Genomic DNA, 21,057 nt, shown 5'->3' with positions numbered 1-21,057 from the left:
CTGAGGACCAAGGGGGTGATGGGAAACTAACATGGGGGGGGCAGTGCAGGAGGAGGCTCACCAGGTCCCCGCCCCCTCCTCAGGTGCAGTCCTAATCCCCCCTGGCCTAGATATCCAGCAGCCTCTAGGAACCCGGGCTCTGTGATGTAATGCTCTTTTTTCACACTCCCGGCTTAAATACAGATGGAAATTGTTGTCATGTGTTAGAAATGTCGCCAGTAATATAAAAGGCGCAAGCTTGGGCATCTTCTCTCCCTTCTCGCACCATCAGCTGCTCCTCCTGCCAGCGCCTCTGCCCTCGAAAAACCGCCGTGACTGTGGTCAGGTGGCCGAGGCGCCCCCAGCTCGCCTAGGAAGGGGTTCGGTTCCCACTCCCCCACCCCCGCCTCTCCTTCCAGCCGCTGCAGAGAGCCAAGGACCAGCGTGGTGGGAGGCTCTTTCAGCCGCACAAAGGGAAGGATTAATCTTGGAGATTGGCTGGGGTTTGCAGGCAAGTACAAGTGGTCCATGATCTCCCCTTGGCCACCCCCCACACCCCCACCCCGCTGCCCCCTGCCCACCTCTGGATTCGAACGCTCCACCTCTGGAGGAAGCCTGGGATCTAGCGGGCAGCGGCAGAGGCGCCTACCACTGAGGTTTGCGCTTGGATTATGGGAGCATCCATGGAGGTGAAGATGCCCTGTGTGGTGTGTGGACCAGAGAGAGGAGGGGCGGAAGAAACCGGGCCAGCCTGGGAGAGCCAGATGGCTGCGTTTTAATTCACCAGGCAGGCCCATTTGGCCAGGCAGGGTGGGAGGGGGAGGGAAAAAAAAATCAGGGGTCAGTGGGTGGGGAGAGGCTGGGCTCTGGAGCAGATGCCTGGTGAACAATGGGGCTTTTGAAAGGGATGCTGGAGGAAGTGTGGCGTGCGCTTTGTATTGCCTCCTCCGCATTGCAGGTTGGAATCGGGCAGCTACATTTTAATGAAGTGCATTCCAAAGTGCGCTCGTCAGCCTGGGCTTTTGGAGCGAGGGGCTCAGCTGAATGGGAACTGGGGGTGGGAGGGGGAGGGGGGCCGCCAAATGAGTTCCTGATGGATGGTAAAGGAGGAGATGAAAGCCTGCTCAGTGTGGAGGGCAGGGGAAGGGAGGGGGGGGAAATCAATACGTCCCCGTGCATATTAATAGGCTCCAGCAGGTGTTGGTAAATGTATGTTGCTGCATTGTTCTGGCGCCCAGACTGGGGAAGGCGGGGGAGAAGGACAGAGGCTTCTCCCGGGTGTACCGGGTGTACCGAAGTGGGCAAATGCCTTTGCACTTTGGAAGGCTTTGCAAGCGCTCAGGAAAATAAGGAAGGGTAGAACCCTGGTTTCCCCTTTCCCCGGTACCCCATTTTAAAATCGAAGATTGTACATGCGGAAGGCCTTTTAAGTTTGCTTCCTGGAAATTAACATGTGTTTATCAGAGCCCTGTCTTGTCTAGGTAAGCTATGCATGTTTGTGGGCATCAGAAAATAGAGGAATCTGAAGTCTGGTGTGCTCTCCCTATGTGGTAGTTGTAAGTGAATGGGCCAAGCCTACAAGGCTGGGCGGTGTTTTAAAGTGGCAGAAGGATGAGCTACCTTCCTTTCCCAAGTCCTGTGTCTCGCTGATTTGGGTACCAAGAAGTGGGCAAGGAAGCTGTTTTGTCCACAGTGTTGGCACATAGACTTTGCCTCCTACACAAAGGGAATGGATTTGCGTCTGAACTAAATTATTTGAGGGGATATATAGCTGATTTATAAATATTAGGAATGTGTCTGTTCTCTTTCCCAGAGTTGACCATGCTGAGGATGGTGCCCATTAAGAGATAGATCCCTTAGGAGTGTGGGCTGGTTAAAAATCCCTTACTGGGTTTTGTTGTTGTTGTTGTTTGTTTGCTTGTTTCACTATTCTTCAGTAGAATATATTCAATGCTTTCAGAAGATTCAGACATATTTGTCGCAGGTTCAGAAGAAAACTGGATGCTTTTGCAGGGGGTATCTTATGACTTTTTATATTAAAAACATACAACTATGGGTATAGATACAATTTGTATAACTACAGACATGTGCTTTGTAACACAGAATAACACTGTCTTTTGGGTTCTGTTGGGGAATGGAATTCTTAGTTGAGAGAAGCATATGTTTTCTCATCTGAAAATTGGTGTTTTCTGGAACTTTGGAATCCTGTATTGATTGGATATGCATTCAGATTCCTTTCATGTTTGAACTTGCACTGTAGCTCGTCAACAAGGCACAGCTCATCACTTGCCAATGAATTTTAGTGCTGTTGAAAGCTTTAGCAGATTAATGGTATCAACAGAGACTTGATTCCTCCATGTCTCAGCTGAGCAAACAGAAGCAGCCTGCCTTTGCCTCTCACTGCCTTTCTTCCTTGGGCTTTGGGCAAGGGGATGGAACAGAGGGAAGAGATTCCAGCTAGAACCCTTCTCTCTGTACCCCCACTCCCAATCTACCCGCCCCCATTGAGTTCAATACTGGAGGATGTTCGTGGTTTGCTTCCCTTCCCTGTGTCATTTCTTAGGCTACAAATTTCAGGTTGAGTTTTAATGGCAATGTTTTAAAAATGTTTGAGATTTGGTGTTTGGATTTGTTGTGTTTGTGCAAGAGAGCTGTGTAATCGGTCTCTTTACTCTTCGAATCAGGGTCTTTGAAAGCCTGCAGATAATAGTTTCATGTGCCTTTCATTAACAGACTAAACTCTTTCAATCACTATATTTCTTCTATACCTAGGACTGTTTTTATGACATACAATTATAGATGTATAGTCTTACATATGGAATAGGAATTATACTCATGAATTAATGGTACCATAAAATAATGACTATAGCTGGTCTTACACATCTAGCAGCGGGTTCTTTGGAGGAACCCTCTTTTCTCCCCTTGTTTCTCACTCACGCTTGGCGTATGGATGAAAATACAGGAGAGGAGAAGAAAAGGAGGGAGGGGAGAATGAATGAGCTCTTCATATTTACAAAGGAGTCTAGCACTGTGATTAATTGACACCAGTTATTGAAAAATTAAATTGTAATTTCCCTTTGACCCTGCACAGCATCATGTAAAGCAAGTGCCATAATAATGACTGGATTGCCTGTTTCATGGCTCTTACAAGTAGATAGATCCATGTGCTTTTCTCATGTTGGGTTTTTAGACTCGTCCTACGGAATAGAAATTGGGTGACACCTCTAATTAAATGCAAAAGAATTTCTGAAGTTAAAAGTGAAGATGGGCATGAGTGTACTAGAAAAAGCTAAATCAAAAGATCCCTCCCCCATCAGAACACCATGATTTTTTTTTCTTTGCAGTATTATTTTCCTGGCAAAATCCAGTTCATTTGGTAATCACCATTCTCTCAGTATGTTTATTTTTTTTCCTTTTAAAAAAATGTTTCTTATGTTGATAATCAGACCCCAAATATTTGAATGTAAGCACATCCCTTGCAGTCATACTGACACCCTCTGGCACCAGAAAAACTGTCATATTATTTATTGAGAAGTCTGGTGGGAAGAAAAGGCAACAATGCCAGCCACTGATTTGGGAACTCTGCTGATGTCTGTGTCTGACAGCAGGACTTTTTTTTTCTTTTCTTTTTTTGGCAGTACTGGGACTTGAACTCAGGGCCAACACCTTGAGCCACTCCATCAGCCCTTTTTGTGATGGATATTTTTGAGATAGGGTCTCACGAACTATTCGCCCAGGCTGACTTCAAACTGCGATTCTCCTGATCTTTGTCTCCTGAGTAGCTAGGATTACAGCTGTGAGCCACTGGCGCCTGGCAGCAGGTCACCTCTTGATGACTTTTCATCTTTTGAAGTGTTATGAACACTCACTACAAAGACCTTGTCCCTAGATCCCCAGGCCTTCCATTGAAGGCCTCTGGCACATAGACATTAATTTGGGATACCCACAGCCAGGAAAGTGATGCCCGAGCAGTGCCTGTGAGCAGTGTGCTGTACATTTCTCATTGGTAAACCTAATTTGACAGTGCGTTTGCATTGATAAAAATGGCTTCTCAAGAGTTTAGTGAGTTGATAACTGAGTACTATCTAGACACTTGCTTTAGTTTTCTTTCCTTCTCAGTATAACCTTGAGCTATGGTTGTTCATTTTGATTCTCCTTCCAAGGAGGTTGGCATCCTGAAAGTTTCATTAGGCCATCAGGGCTGGACATAAAAACAGAATGGGAAAATATTACCTAGCTTTTACTGAGATGTTTGAGATGTTCTTAAACATGAGTGTAACAGAGGGATGTTAGGCTTAAAAATGACTCACTAGGTTCTTTTTCTGATGCTTCTGGGGTTTGAACTCAAGGCCTCACACTTGCTAGGCAGGCAGGTTTTCTGCCACTTGAGCCACTGCCCCTCTCCCTGCCAGCCCTTGAAAGTTCTGAAATGAAAAGATTTGCAATGTTTGTGGTTATCTGATCTGAAAGGACAGAAAAAAAAAATCATAATGCATTTCCTCCCATTCTTGGTGGTGTGACACTCTTGTTTGTGGAGGTTTTCGATACTTGTCTTTCTGTATCCCAGTTCTCAACACAATACTAGCACATAATATATGTTCGGTAAATACTTGAATTAGTGGATGCATGAGGAATTTAGAGCAGTCATCCTGATGTTTGAGCTGACTGCTGAGTGCTCTATTGCTTTTACCAAAGCAAAGCAAGAGGGTAAACTCCATGAAAAACCATTCCAAAAAACAGAAAAAGGAAACATGGGTTCTCTTGTATTTAATGATACATATTCTTTTCCACAAACCAGATAGCTTATCCTGGATTCCCCAGTACATAAAAAAGCACTTAGCTTGCTGTTCACTGTGTAGTTGATTTTAAAGGTATTACTGCCCTCCTGATTCAAGAATCCCTTTGCCTCTCCTTTTTACCCTCCAGCAGACCTTGGGTCTGAGTTATTGTACTGGGTATATTTCTTTTCCACAATAAGGATTAGAGCCATGAGCATCTACAAACTTGACAACTGTATGAAATAATTTGCCTAAAAGACAGTAAGTGCCATCATTTTCTAATTAATTGTGGAGCAATGCCAAAGAGTGTTGCTTTAAAAATACATGATTATAGATACAGACCCGAAGCAAAAAAGTCTGTAGTCATTTAACTCCCTTTTATGAGGCTTAACACTTGGGTTTATGGAGGCCGTTGCCATTTCTCTTCCTAGTTTTTTGGACCCTTTAACTGATTATTTATAGTTATAACTGACAGTGAGCTCATAGTGGGAGTAACTTATATTTGAGTGCCTACTGTGTGCCAGGTACTTTTTATTTAGACAGTAGGCAATAGCACAGTGAACAAAGAAGACAAAATTTCCCTGCCCTTCTGGAGCTTGTATTAAAACCCCTGTTAATTTAATACTAATAAGATCAGGGAATAGGGAGTCAGGTAGAAATGATTAGTTAAAATGAAATCTTTCAGCTGTGAGAAGTTTGCTCCTTAAAAATTACTGTGGTTAGCAAAGCAGAAGTTGGCTTGATTGTTTGCAAAAAAAAAAAAAAAAAGTCAAGCGCAATAGAACAATACAGTATATAAGTACAGTGAGTCCTCTGTTGCACTCCCCGGTGTGTGTGTACACGTGTGTATGTATGTGTATACATGTGCCCAGTTTTCTACATTCATTTATATATAGCAGCTTTTTTTTTCTTTCAAGGAAAATGACATCATACTGCTCCTCCTATCCAACCAGTAAGTTACTTTTGTCCCCACCCGAAGTTGGCATCTTAATATAAGAATGCATGTATTCCTACCTAAATCTTGGTAACGACTACCTGACATCCTAATGCATGGGAAGAGAGTGTTACAATCTATTTAACCTTTACCCTGATGGTGAGCTTGTGGGCATTTCTTTCTCTGTATTCACAATGCCATAGTAACTACCTTGGCACATGAGTTCAGCTTGGTTTTTTGTGTTGTCATCACATCTGGGCAACATTTGCCTCTTTGTATGTCATTGCATATATATACCTACTTCATTCTTTCCAATAATTACTGGAACCTGGGTTTATTTGGTTGCTTTGTGCTAGGTCTGGCTCATTTAGTGCCAGAATATATAAGCATTCAGCAAATATTTATTTAGCAAACTTTCTGTGCTAAGAATTATTCTGGGTGCTTAGGAGATGCTTGGGATCAACTAGCATGTTCTGTTCAGGAGAGAGAGAACAATAAATGAACAATAAATGTAATACATAAGTAAATTATGAAAAGAAGCAGAGTATGGGTGTGACAAACATGGAAAGTGGGCACATTGCAGTTTTAAATAGGATTGTCAGGGTAGACCTCACAGGGAAAGTAACCTTCAAGCAGAAACTTGGGGAAGTGAGAGAAGGAGCCTCATGCATGTCTGGGTGGAGGCTAATCCAGAGCCAGGGCCACGTGGCAGAAGTGGTACCTGCATTTTCTGAATGGCAAGGAGGCCAGAGTGACTAGAATAGAGAGAGCAAGGGCAGGACTGTGGAAAGAGAGTTCAGAGTGTCAGGGAGGACAGACAGATGAGGCTTAAGTTGAGCGCACAACTGGCGTTCACTGCTGTCTTCACTACTCAGAATGCAAGGGAGTCAGGGCAGGGTCCCGATCAGAGTGGTGGCAAGCTCTCAACATTGAGAAGTCTCAGTGGAGCTGTTGTGTTGAGGTTGTCTGGAAGAGTGGAAGCAGATAGCATGGCGTTCATGGAGAACTTTGCCTTGCCATGATCTGGGTCATTGTTATGTAGTGAATGATCACATGTCATTGTCAGAATCAGGGTTGAAAGGTACACCCTTGCACACACAGCTTTGTGCTATATGTATTTCTCTGTGAAGTAAAAACACTTGAGTTAAATGGTGTGTATGTTCTAGGATCAAAAATAGTTCTAAAGATCACTCTACCCAAGGGAGTTTTCTCATTGTATGAGAGAATTCATTTTTTGGCAAAACTGAATATAATGAGTCTTTTAAAGTTGTATACATTTGATAGGTGAAAAGCTATGGACTTTTATGTTCTATATTCTTGTCTCTATGTCTTCTGGCTCAGGGTCTGTCCAGATTCTGGAAGATGTAGGAATTTGCTGTGCTCTGTGAAAGTTTGCACATTGGTGACATAGGTCATATTTAGTAGGACAAACTAATTGCTTGAGGACTTAACTCTCTGCAAGAGGATGTAACATATTCAGCTTTGTTCAAGCAGCTAATTAAAGACTAATGGGGAGACAGCTAAGTAGCAGTTTTAAAGTACATCTCCTTTAAAAGGGGAAATTTTGAATTATATCATCCTCAGAAAGAACAGTTTATTCCAACATTTGGGCAAGTTTTAATAGCAAACGTTGAATTAAAATAGTTGGCACAATGAAGGTGGTTAGAGGATTGAGTGAATTCAGATTTCTTTAAAGTTACAAAAGGGAATGAGCACCAAATTGGAATTTTAATGACTTTTTTACTAATTAATAAAACAAATTATTAAGAGCCAGCTATGAGGAAGACCTCATGCTAAATCCTGAGGATCCAATGATGTATGAAACACAGCTCTTCCCTCCCAGAGGTCCAGTGCCTTTGGTGGTGGTGGGAAATGCACCTAGGGCAATAATCCTCCACTGTCACATGGGCCATACAAGAAATTCATGAAGGTGTTTGGGGAACAGAGAGAGCAGGTGACTTTGTCTAGAATTCAGGTGAAGGAAGGTTTCATGGCAGAGGAGACACTGGTAGTGGGATTGAAAGGACAGGCAGGACAGACAGACTCCTGGAGACTCCAGGAAGAAGGCCTAAGCATGTACATCAAGGCACAGAGGCCAGTGTTTCTGGAGAGCATTATGTTATTGGTTGATTATTCAGTTGTATGAGTTGTGAGGGACAGGGGCTGGGGGCGTGGGTCAAGTGATAGAGTACTTGCCTAGCAAGTGTGAGGCCCTAAGTTTAAATCCTAGTTCCACCAAATAATAAATGAATAAGTAAACAAATAAAAAGTCCCTTTAAGAGTAGTGAGGAACAAGTCAGGCAAAGGACACAGAGACACTCCTATGACCTGTTCAGAGATAAGTCCTACAACTTATCCTGAGGGCAACAGAGTCTTGGAGGAGTTTAAACAGGAGAGTTACATGCTTATATTTGTATTTTTTGAAAGCCACTCTAGCAACCACCTAAGACAAGGGTCACCCAACTATGATCCTCAGGCCAAATGCAATCCACTGTCCGTGTTTACAAATAAGGTTTTATTGGAACATAGTCCTTAGTTTGGAACACATATATTTTTTTTATAGCTGTTTTTGTGCTACACCCAAAGGATGAAGTACTTGTAGCATCCAAAGATTACATAGCCTCCAAAGCCTGAACTATTTACTATGTGACTCTTTAAAGAGAGCTTGTTGACCCTTGAATTAAAGGATAAAGTTACTGCAGGGAGACCAACGAGGAAGCTGCGGTCAAAATGAAAGCCAAGTTAAGGCAGAGAAGTAAAAGAGAGACCCAAGAATTATTCAGGAGAGAGAGTTTAAAGGACTTAGTGAGTTATGGAGTGAGAAAGTGCAAGGGAGAGGGAGGGGTCCAAGATGACATGCGTGGTCATGGGAAGAGTGATTAGGGAAACTGGAAGGTCTCAAGGGACTTCTGAGTGGAGATTCTGGCAGAGTATAGATTGTTGAGCCTGGGACTGGCGTAAGGTTCAAAATGGAAAGTTTAAATTTAGAACTTTTTTCATAATGTCATGTTAAGACATTAAAGTCCAGATGCACTACGTTCTTTTGCCCCATCTTAATATCCTATCCTAGCAATGAATTTCCATCTCTGCCCATTGTAATCTCTCTGGGCCATTCGCAGCTCAACTTCACATTCTTTAGGAAGCCATCCTTCATATATTATGTGTTTGTCAGCTTTTCTTTGCTATGACAAGACACCCAATAAAACAATTTAAAGGAGAAAAGATTTATTTTGCTCACAGTTTCAGAGGTGTCAGTCCCATGGCTCCATTGTTTCTGAGCCATAGAGAGGCAAAACATGCCAGATAGCATGGTAGAGGAAAACTGCTCACCTCATGGCAGCCAAGAAGCAGAGAGGCAGATAGAAAGTGGCCAGGGACAAGATATACCCATTAAAGGCACACCTCAGGTGACCTGCTTCCTATCTCCTAGTTTCCATCATCTTCCAAGAATGCCATCAAAATATGATTCCATCAGTGGGTTACTCCATAGATTAGATGAGAGCCCAAGTGATCCAATCACTTATCAAAAGCCTCACCTCTGAGCCTTGCACTAAGGATCAAGCCTTCAATACAGGAGCCTTCAGGGGACATTTCATATCAAAACCAAAACATTGCCCCAGAAATTGGTTTTATTTGACATACCCAAGTCTTAAGTTTCTCAATGAAGAAAAAAAATCTTCATTAAAGCAAAACATGCAATCTGGTGTACTCTTCTTCTAAACTCTTCCTATAGCATTGTTGGAGACTCTTTACTATTGAGTTTCAAACAATTTCTTTTAATTTCACTACCTAGAATATCTGTTTCAGATTAAGTCCAGTGCCTCACACATTGTTGTGTGCCTTCCAGGGTCTGCAGTAAAACCACAGTTTAGTTGCATTTATATTTATTTCTTAGTTTCAGAACCTGATAGTTGAATGATGAAGAAAGAAGACACGCTTACCTGTCTCTACTGTCATTCATTCACTCATTGTTTCAATAGAAGTTTACTGAAAACATTGTATATTCCAGGCACTGCCACATTTCAAGGGTACAAGGATTAACACTTCTTGCCCTCAGGAAACTTTCATTCACCCCTATCCTTTCCCAATGTAGAATATAGAGTGATACTGCACAAGAATGCTGAGATTTTCTTTTTTTGCCCGACCTTCTCATTTTATAGATGCTTAAACTGCATAGAGATAGAACTTGAACTGCCTATCTCACTAGGAGAGAGATGAGGTTTTCATTGGTGTTATTCCAGATTGAACAATACAACCTGAGTCACATCGAAGGCATAGTAGTTCTTTGTCGTAATATGCAATTTACATTCTTGGAGTAGTTTGTCATCTTTGCCCTCATCAGTGTAGATGCTGAAGATTGCATTTTTAAAAAGTTTGTTATTAATACATCCCTACCAGACTTGCCTTTTACTGCAAATGCTCTGCCTTAATGGGGTCAAATTTAGGGAGGAATGCTTTACCCTTCATCCATGTTCATATCTCATATAATATGCTGCTATCTGTATTCTTGAGATCTGACATGGAAAATGAAGGAACACAGAGTTTCTGGCAGCTTCCCATTTTCATCCTTACAGGAGTTGAAAGCATCAATTTTCATTTCATGCTTTGAATTGCTTGTAATATGGGTTTTCAGTGTGTCTTTGGTAGGCAGATGAGCCAGAGTTCTGGGGCTGTTTAGGAAAGAAGCCTCCAAGGAAGGCAAGAGAATAGGAATAGGCTTTGGGACCCCAGGGAAGGGATCAAATGTGTGCTGGAGAATTGAGGTCCAGATACATTGCTCCCCCCACACTTGGGAGGTGAGCTGCACACACTTGCCAGCCACTTTGTAGAATTACTTGCTGATTTGAGTGTTTCTGCTGGCTTTCTTAGTGTTGTAATGTGGGGATGCAAATAAGTGGGAGGAGGGTGTGCTTAATACTCCAGAGACAGCAGGAAAAAAGATAAGGTTTGGAGACCAGCTTCCTCTTATTGAGGAAGGTCAAAAGATCCTCAAAGGATTTTAGCCCTGACCTTGGTAACAAAGTAGACTAAGATGGAGCTCCAGGGCACCTGACCAGGTTGTGTTTAATGTCTGTCTTCCTTCCTGGTAAAGCAGGATGCCAGGTGGCTGCAGCCTCTTTGTGAAGACGCTCAGTTTCTATGCAGCTTTTGTGACTTATTTCAGGCTGAGTAGAAACTTGCATCTCCCACCCCAGACACTTCCCTGTTTGCATTTTCCAGAATACAGAATGAAGGTGCTGGAGTGAGCTGTTCTGCTTGCCAACCCGCAAGAAGGTGTTAAAAAAAAAAAAAAAAAAAAGTCTGTTAAGTTACTTGCCAGTTTGAAAATGCGTTCCAACATTTTGTCATTAAGAAAACTTATTTTTGTTTCAGATGGCTTTTATCTACATGCATTTTAAGTATTTTTTGTGTATCTTTGGGAAGCGGCTAATTCTTAGTGTTAAAATCACAATTTTTGAAAGTGAGTTTTATTTGCTTTTTAAGTTTACTTACAATCAAAGCCATAGTGCTCTGAGTTTTGACTGTCGCATACAGTCATATAACTACCGGTTCATTCAATAATGGAATACTGCAATCACCCTAAAAATTCCTTCCACCTATCCCTCGCTAGTCTACCCTTTCCTCCTCCACCCCACCACATCTGTTTTCTCTTGCTAATAATTTTACCTTTACCCAAACATCATATAAATGGAACCATTTAGTACTAAGCTTTTGAATTGAGTTTCTTTCTCAGAATAAAATGGTATTAAGGCTCACTGTGTTGTTGCTTGCACCACTAGTTCCTTTGTATTGCTATGTATTATTCCATTTTATGACTGTACTGAAGCAGTGTTTATCCATTCATCACTTGAAGGACCATTGAATTGCTTTCGCTGGTGGGAATTATGAATAAGGTCACGAAAGGAGCTCCACAGAAAGCAAGAGAATAGGTTCAAAGCCCCAGGGAAAGAAACACGAGTGGTGGAGAAGGTTTTGTCCACACAGGTTTTCATTATGCTTGGATAAGCACCTAGGAGTGAGATCTCTCGGTTATATAATATGGATGTATTTAATGTTATATGAAACTGTCACTCTCTTCTGAAGCATTTGTCCCCACCCACAGTTTACACTGTGAGGAGCATCTTCTTCAACATGTGGTATAGATTGGGAACTGCTCATTCAAAAGTCTGAAATCCAACAGGTTTTGAGTATTACGATGGCACTCAAAAACTGTGGAGTTTCAAAACATTTCAGATTTTCAGATGAGAGATTTTCACATTCTATGCAAATATTTCAAAATCCAAAGACCCCGAAATCTGAAAGAATTCTATTCCAAGTGTTTTTGATAAGTGCTATGCTATATTGTCAAATAAAGTTTTTTTCTTAATCTTTTCTTTTTCTTTTTTTTTTTTTTTTTTTGTGGTACTAGGGTTTAAACCTTGGCCTTGTGCTTGCTAGGCAGGTGCTCTACAACTTGAACCGCACCCCAGCCCTTTTTGCGTTAGTTATTTTTAAAATAGAGTCTCTCACATTTATGCCATTGGTCCAGCCTAGACCACAGCCCTATTTAAGCTTCCTGAACATCTGGGGATAACTGGCTTGCCACTATGCCTACCTTTTATTGGTTGACATTGGGTCTTTCTCCTCCCAGTCTCTACCTCCTGAGTAGCTGGGATTACAGCCACCACACCCCACTTTTTCTTAGTCTTTCTAATAGTGTGTTGATGTTTTATTATGAGTTTAACTCCTGTTTCACAAATGATTATAGATGTTGAACTTGTTTGCATGCATGCACTCATTTGCCTTCCATATATCTTCATTGGTAAAGTATCAGTTCAAAGCCTTTATCCATTTTAAAAATTGGGTGGTTTAGAATCACAAATTTTAATGGAATACATATCAGTCAGTCCTGCTAACCATTGATTTTGCCTAATTTTAAAAATATCAAAATGTTATCTTCTTTTCTTTCTTAATAGTATCTTATTTTTCAAACATTAAGCTTATACTAGGAGTTGTACAGACCTGGCCTTATATCCTGACTCTTGTCACTGACTTAAGGATAACCTGGTCAATCATTTGACCTCTGTGAGGCTCATCTGTACAATGGTCTTAACGTCTAATTGCTGATGGATGACAGGATACACAGAGTGCCCTGCATAGAACCTGACAGATAGTAAGTATTCACTGAACATGAGAGTCGTTATTACAAGTCAGTAAGCCTTCTCACCTGGGTGAAGTTTTTTAGCACATCTGGCTCATACACAATGGTCTATAGAGTTCCTGAAGACAGGTCGTTGTTGGGTTTAGTTTCTCCTTTTAGCACCAAGGTCTGGCACAGGACCTGGTAAGTGAAAGGTTCGAATGAGCTGGTTAATGTGTGAATGAATGAAGGAAAGGATGAGTACTGTTTATGCTTGAGAATATCAATAAGACTATCACAAGTTTGGTTGTGTTAGTCACTGCCCTGAATCTTGAAGTGTTTATTGACTTGTATCCTTTTGGTGTTTTACATTTTCCATTAATTTCAGTGCTGTAGGCATTGATGTTTTTTCCTACATACTTATTTTTAGAGAAGTTGAGAGCATAAAAATTTGGAGGGGAGGGTGATAGGCTCACTTGCCTTGTTGTTTTATAATTTTTCAAAGGCCGAAAGGACCATGACCTGTGATTCCTTTATAGGTTTCTTTTGTACTTGAACGTGGTGTCTGCCAAAACTCCTAGGGTAAATCACTGGCTTCCTAGCTCTGTGCCAAATGAGGCTTATCGCTAACAATTTACCGAGGTTGCTACCATTTATTTCTTGGCTGTTTTTAGGATAGTAGGTATGTTTGTAGGCTGGGGTTTTCTTTCTCCAAGAAACCAGGCCAGTAGCTACAGCCTCTGGGTTCCTATAACCTGACCTCATTTTTAAGAAATTGCTGACTTTGGCAGGGGCCTGTCAGAGACTCACCAGCTCCAGCACTGGCCTCCTGAAAAGCATTGTTTCGCTTGGTCTGTGCTGTGTCAGCTGTTAGATCTAGGCCAGAATAGTTCTTAACATTCTGTAGGATGAGCTATACTTGAAACCAACTGTCCAGTGGAAGGGACAAAGTTAACTTTCAGCCAGTTTGCTTTCTTTTGCAAAAGTAGCTTTTTGAGGCTATGGGTAATGGCTGCAGAGATAGAGAATAACCTTGTGATGAGTCCTTGTGATGTGTTAATTATTGGAGGTTCCATCTAGCTACCGCTATTGCTGTGGAAATTCTCCAAACTGAACTGCCTTTCCTATTGTGGTGATCCATTTCACCTTTCAGAAACTTGTCAAGGTAGGAATCTCACCTTCAAGGAGAAAAGGAGTTAGCTTTTCCTGGTTTGTATGTTCAAAGTAACTCTTACTTGGTGAATTATCACCTAACCTGAATGTGTTTTCAGTTCCTTGAGTGAAGCCAGGCACCAGTGGCTCACACCTGTAATCCTAGCTATTTGGGAAAGTGAGATCAGAAGGATCATGGTCCCTGGCCAGCCAAGGCAAAAAAGTTTGCAAGAACTCATCTCAATGGAAAAAAACTGGGTATGGTGGCCTGGGAAGATCAGGTTGGCCTAGACAAAAAAACAAAAACAAAACTTGGTTGTCCTTATTAGAGTGTTAAGACTTGGCCAAAAGCTTGTAATTATAATGAGAAGGTAAACTGCCTATGTGTTGCTGTTTGGTCTATCTTTTGTTGTTTTTTGGTATAGCTGTCTCAAAAAATCTGACAGCACACATTTGTGTGTCATTAGTTACCAGCACCACTATTAGAATCTAAAGGAACTTATTGGAATTCACTGCAGTGTTTCTGGTAGAGACCAGAGGAACATATTATTTGCAAATAATAAAAGCAGACGAACTCTATCCTACTTAGCAGCTCTTTCCCACTGTAACATTGCCTAAATTCAACTTGCAAAAAAGCATGCCTTGGAGCTGGAAATAATGGAAGTGATAGCATCATAGGTTAAAAGACATTTTAAAATCAGTTCTAAGATCTTTAAATAGTATAACTCTAAGAGCAGCAGTAGCATCAGGAAAGAGAAGTTGCTTAACACCTGGACTTGCACTGCCCAGGTCAGTAGCTGCTAGGGCACACGTGTCTGTTAGAGTATTCCATAGGTGGTGCATCTGAATTGAAATCTGCTGTTGATATGAAATAGACCTCAGAGGTTAAAGACTCAGTGTGAATAAGTGAAGGTAAAACATCTCATTAATCATTTGTATATTGGTTTGATGTTGAAGTTACATTAGTTTGCCTATGTTGGGTTAGAGTAAATGCATTATTTTCACTTGTTTAGCTTACTGTTATTTTTGTATTTCACAATTACATAGGTCTCTATAGTCATATCTCATATCTCATGTCCATGATATTTGCTGATGAAACTTATTCATCTTTGGAAAACTCACATCCATAGAAGCAAAACCTTTGACTCACAGCAGCTCAGAGGGTCTTGTGGTCCATGGTGGCTGAAATGCCTTCCATGGATATGTGGGCTCATGGTGGCCTTGGTGTGAAGTTCAGGTTGGAGATAGGAGGTAGCAAGGTTAGGATGAAAGGAAAATCCCAGTGATTTCTCTGGAGAACCATGCTTTGTACAGGAGTCTTACTTGGTTTGGTTTTTATGCTGAGAATCCATAGGGCACGTCAACCTCAGGGAGCCTCTCTTTGATGTGATGCACCTGCTAGGAATTCCAAAGGGCTCTCGCTTAGAGTTAAGTGCTTCTGTGGCATCTTTAAAACTCTTCTGCTGATATTCCAGAGAATGGTGAGGGAGGCCTGTGTGTATTGCTGCCGACTGTGGATTTTTGAACCAACCATTAGGCCTGAGACTCTTCTGTGTGCCTAGTGCCCCTCCTGTGTGTAGGATCAGAAACTGCACACACATGAGCTGTATTCTTTGTTCACAGAGAGCCTACTCAGTTTCTAAACATTTAGCAATTGCTGTGTGCCATGCACTGTTTTAGGGAATGGGATGCAGTAGCAAGAAACTCCCTGCTAAACTTTAGGGAACTGGTATTCTGGTGGAGCCTGTAAAGTATAGTTCGATACTCACTTACAGTGAACATCTGAGCTCCAGAGGAACTTGGAAATTGTGGCGGCCGACCCATTTGTTAACAGAATAACTGTCATTGTACGTTTGAATCTACCCTAGGGGCCAGTGCAGTGCCTCACATCGTGTATGCTCATTCAGTGAATAGAAATTTATTAAACATCTTCCGTGTTCTAGCATTTGAGTGGGTGTTGGAGACATACTCATGAGTGGAAGTAAGACTGTTGTTTTCAGTCAGCTTAGAGTCCAGCTGCGGGTGAGTAAGGGAGCAGCATTAGACAGTGACCATGAAATAAAAGTAAGTTATGTGGTATGTGTGAAGTTGATAGAGCCGATTTGAAGGGAGAAGGCAAAGTAGGGCGAGGTATAAGGGGTATGGACCTTGCAAGGAGTGAGGTGCAGGAGGAAGCAGTCCAGGTAGAGGGAGCAGCCAATGCACAGTCACCAAGGCAGGAGTATGTCTGACTTTGAGGAGCAGCAAGGGTGCTGGGCCTGAGTGAGCCAAGTGGAGAGACAGTATTAGAAGATAAAGTTGAAGAGTTGAGGGGAAATCCAGTCATAGGGGAACTTCAGCTTTTACAATACAAGTTTTGAGCAGAGAGCTTCTATGTCTGACCTTTTTTATGATTATTAATGTGCAATACAATTCTGTATTGTTGGTGTGCAGTTCTATGAACTCTAACAGTTTCACACAGTTCTGTAGTTACTATCACAGGCAAGATATACAATCAGTCATCACTCCAGAAAAAATACTCCCTTGCACCTGCCCCCTTTTGACTTAGCATTTCAAAGGACAATTCTGGACCTTAGAGTGAGAGGAAAGCTAGGGGGTATGGAAAACCAATCAGGAGGTTTATGCAGCTCTCAAGTAATCAGTGGAGGAAACTTGCCACAGTGCAGAGAAAGTGGTGGGTTCTGGAACAGATGTAAAGGTGAGATTTGATAAAAGGTGTTGGAGAAAGAAAGGAAAAAGGATGACAATCTGACTTTTTGCCCTGAGCCCTAAGAAAGACTGGAGTCCTCATTTACTGAGATGGTACAGGTTGTAAATAGAGCCGATTTGAAGGCAAGTATTATTGTTCAACTCTGGACATTTTGAATCTAAATGTCTATAAGTATCTAGGCAGAAACGTCTGGGGAAGTCTGCTATATTGAAATGCACACATTAACGTTTAGAAATCCATGTGTACCTTGTGAGAGAAACAGTTGGAAACCAAGCTGGTGATGTTACAGGGGCCACTTATTAGTCTTCAGGATTCGGAGGTGCTTGGGGAATCAGATGTCCAAGACTGCTGGGTACCACATCTTCCATATAGCCCTTTAGTGTACTTTGATATTCATTCTGTGGTAGAAAAATGTTTTTTCCTTTCTGGGCAAAAACTACCACAAAATTGTTTGAAGCTGTAATTGTCCTGGGGCTTATGTGATTTGTTAATGAAGAAACATGACCTGTGTTAAGAGTGAGGAACAACTGGCTCAGAAGGACTCTTTTTATTCTACCAAAGATGTCTAACTCCAGAAACAACTTACAGTGTTTGACCTTGAGTCACTATGTATCAGTTTACTCATGTCTGATGCCTTCAGTGGCCACTACACTTGAATTAGAATGTGAAAATTAAAAGCAAAATGTGATCTATTGTTAGTTGAAAAAAAATTTTTAAAAGCTTTAGGTAGTCTGACTTTAAATTAGGTTGAGAACTTGTCTATACATGTACTTAATACATTCTGGAAAGGATAGTGAAAGTAGTTAACAGTTGCAGTCTTTGTGTTATTAAGCTATTGATAGAGTTTTGCTTCATTTAAAAACTTTTTTTCTTGTTTGGGGGACTTTCATCAGTGGACAGATATAATTTTCTTATTTATTCAGGAAGTATTTATTCAACATTAGATTCAGACTTGGACTTAGAATAGATCAGGGAGGAATGAGGCAGAGAAAGGTTTTGCCCTGAAGGAGCTAATAGTCTTACATGATCATTTGAGAACATTGTAGTTTTATAATCAGAAAAATACATTAAAAAATTAATGAAATAATACAAGTGAACTTGTTAAGTTTCGTTGGCTTTTTTTTGGGGGGGGGGGTTGGAGGAGCTGGTGATGGAGCCCAGGACTTTGTGCATGCTAGGTAAATGCTCTGCCACTGAGCTACATCCCCAACCTTGTTGGCTTTTTTATGCACCAATGATTAGTGAGTACTTCATAAACTGTGCTCCAGCCACATTTCTCCTTTGTTATATTCTCAGAAGCTCCAGAGGTGGCTGTTTGTGGATGTATGACTCCTAGCTGCATTTCATGCTTGCAGAATTGCATGCAGTTCTGTGACATTTGATAGTTCTGGGGCATTTGATAGCAGTGGGTAGTGGAGTCTCACTCCACTCACCATGGATGGGTTATTATATAAAGCCTGCACATGTGTCTGCATTGGGCTCAAAGGCCCAACCACAGGACAGCAAAAGGTATAATTATAATTGTAGCTTGGCAGAAGCATGGATGGAAGGTCCCACCTGCTGCCATGATGGCCTCAGTGTCATCATGACACCTGGCCTTGCTAAGCAAGTCACCTGACTTTGCTAAGTCTCTGTTGCCTCATCTGGAAAATACCCAGATTGGAACCTGATACTGTGTGCTGCTGCATGATTTATACAGTGGTGGGGCTGCACAGTGTGATTTGAACTTCAAGTCCATTCACTTCTGGGATATTTACATGGAAACCATGATCCGTTTCTGCCATGGGAGGCCTAGTGTCAAGTCCATGTTTTTGTTTCAGCGATACCCTCTCCTGCAGAAAAGTAAGGCAGCTCATTTAGGAGAGCTTGCAAGGGATATCTGTTCTCACTGAAAGACTTGGGCCAAGGAGACATTTTCACTTACAACCGACTCTCCATGTATAATGGACTTGGTATCCAACTATTACATTATTGGTGACTGGTCAGGTGCTACAAGTAGGAACACAGAATAGGAAAGGCTATTTTATTTAAAAAGAAAGAAAGAAAAACAAAAAACTCAGGATTTGGAACCTAAAAGAAATGTTTTCTTACATTTTCTCTATCCTGGATCTCATAGCTGGTCAGATTCATTCTCATTCATATTCTCTCTCTCTCTCTCTCTCTCTCTCTCTCTCTCTCTCATTTTCTAATCTTATAGCCGTTGGATATCTCTCTTAATCCCTCCCTTTCTCTCCCTCGCCTTCCCTTTCTCTCCCTCTCCTTCCCTTTCTCTCCCTCCTTTTCTCCCTCCCTCCCTCTTTCTGTCTCCTGTTTCCCCTCTCTTCATCCTCAGTCTCTTTTTTCCTTTCTCTTCTTGTGTAAAAATGTTGGTGTGGTGACTTCCTTCTAATTTTATAAAATACAGTATGTCCAGAAACAAAACAGAGCCATGTTTTTGTGTGTGATTCCTGGCAGAAGTGGTACAATTTCATCTCAGGATAAAACTGTGAATTTGTGGGAAGCAACATGGTATGGATATTTAGGGAAAGCAAACAGAACACTTAGCCTGGCAGCCGGTCACCTTTGTCTTGACCACCTGGGGAAATCACTAGTGATTCCTGAGAGCCAAGGCTCCTGAGGACAGATTTAGAGCATCCCTTTTGCAACAAGCAGACATACTGGGTAGGTAGCCAAGGAGCAGGCAGTACTGCCTTTCTGGTAGTCATGATATTAATTCAGATTATTCAAGTCAAATGTATGTGTGAGAAAAAGATACACAGAGGCAGAGATACATCACATACAAGAAGAAACAGAGACCAAAGTGTGGTTGGGAACACCTTCTTTGAGGCTGTACCTGGAGGAAGTGTGGAATGGGGGATGTGATTCTCCTGTTGTCAGTCCCAGAAGCCTCCTGTCACCAGCACGTCACTGCGCTGAGTGTGACTCTTATGTATAAAGTCACACATTTTTCATACAGAATGGTTCTTTAAGCATAAAACACCCTCTTCAGCTATAGCTCGCCCAGACAAATGGTGAGCTGCTCCAACACTGAACACACACTGAGTTCAGTGAGAGTCAGATATTACATTCCATGGATAGTTCAAATGATTCTTCAAGGATAATTTTGACTTCTGTGTAGGGCAGGCACTGGGGAGATGTCTGGTAGATGTTCACCTTGAGCACATAATTTAAGGGGTGCTAAAAAAAAATCAGCATTATTTTATGGAAAGAGAGATCAATATTGCTGACTTTTCTTTTTTTCCTCAGGCTCTGTGTGGCTCAGCATGGTACTTACTGACCTCTCCTTCATATAAAATTGGTGCTTTGTCCATCATAGGTTCTTTGCATTAATTTCAGTTTTTGCAAATATTGTACAAAATCCTATTGCTCTCAGTTATTGAGGGTTTTTTTGGGCAACCCCTTAAACTTGAACCCCAGGACTGTGCACCATTTGCTTCACCATGGTCTGGCTCTAACCTTGACATTTGTCTAGACATTTAGCTTTAGAAACCTGTAGTAGAATGTGACTCCCAGAGACAAAAAGAACATTCAGAGTGACTCTCTCAAGGAGTTCCGTTCTTAACACTATTAACTGTGTACATGCAATGAAATTTTTTATATGCTATGATTTGTGAAAGGCCTTTTACATATTCATTTAATACTTACTAAACACTGACTATTTCTCAGTGCACTCTTCTAAGTGATAGAGTTATACAGACTTGTGGAGCTCCCGTTCCACTGGTAGACATGCATTATCTTTAGTCCTCATGGCAGCTGTGCAGTATCAATATTGGTTTAGTCATTATTAAAGTGAAAAAAAAAGTTATGCTCTGAGAGTAATCCTGGCAGCAGATAACTGAGTGTGGTAATGTCTAGCACAGAACAGTGTAGAAAGAATTCAGTAAAAATGAAGCGTAGTTGTGACTTATCTTAGTCAATTGAAGGCTTCCTAGAATATATGAGTCCTAAATTGGCTCTTAAAGGAAGCCATTATTTAAATGCAAAGGCAGAAAGGTAACACTCTTTTCCCTTAATTTTTAGCAAAGCAGTAATTTGGCTCAGAAAGGCAGGTGAACAGGTGAAGATAAAAAAATATTTCCTTATGTCAATCAGCAGGACCCACTAGACCTCTGGAACCATGGAGATAGGACTAGCTGCAATCTGTTGGAGCTGGAATCCTTCACCCAGGTTCAGAGAGAAGAGTACATGATTGATTAGCACTGTCTACATGGAATTCCTAAGGGTCATCACTAATTTTGTGCTGGTGTGGCACTCACAACATTTTGGTGTTACTATGATGGTTGTCTTGGTAGGCTGAGCTGAATTTCAGAAAGTCACTTTTGGGAATATTACTGAATACTCCCCCCACCCTATATTCTCCCCATTCCCACACCATCAGTGATAT

At 41.5% G+C, this 21,057-nt stretch overlaps 1 protein-coding gene across 23 annotated transcripts in view; it reads left to right on the top strand.

The window, feature by feature from the left end:
- The window catches only part of Magi1 (membrane associated guanylate kinase, WW and PDZ domain containing 1), a 601,293-nt gene that overhangs the window by 377,953 nt on the left and 202,283 nt on the right, over positions 1–21,057 (top strand). The window contains exon 1 of one of the 23 annotated variants that reach the window (XM_074044165.1): positions 339–490. The exons of 21 other annotated variants lie outside the window; for them this stretch is intronic. The gene's annotated coding sequence lies outside the window, so the exon portion shown is untranslated. Of the gene's footprint in view, positions 1–338; positions 491–877; positions 938–21,057 lie in introns of those variants that run through there. One more of the 23 variants, XM_074044166.1, reaches the window with a different exon arrangement.

Source organism: Castor canadensis, chromosome 10 (assembly GCF_047511655.1).
Source record: "Castor canadensis chromosome 10, mCasCan1.hap1v2, whole genome shotgun sequence".
NCBI lineage: Eukaryota > Metazoa > Chordata > Mammalia > Rodentia > Castoridae > Castor > Castor canadensis.
Note: the sequence above shows the minus strand (reverse complement) of the source record. Positions and strands in the feature narration are given on the sequence as shown.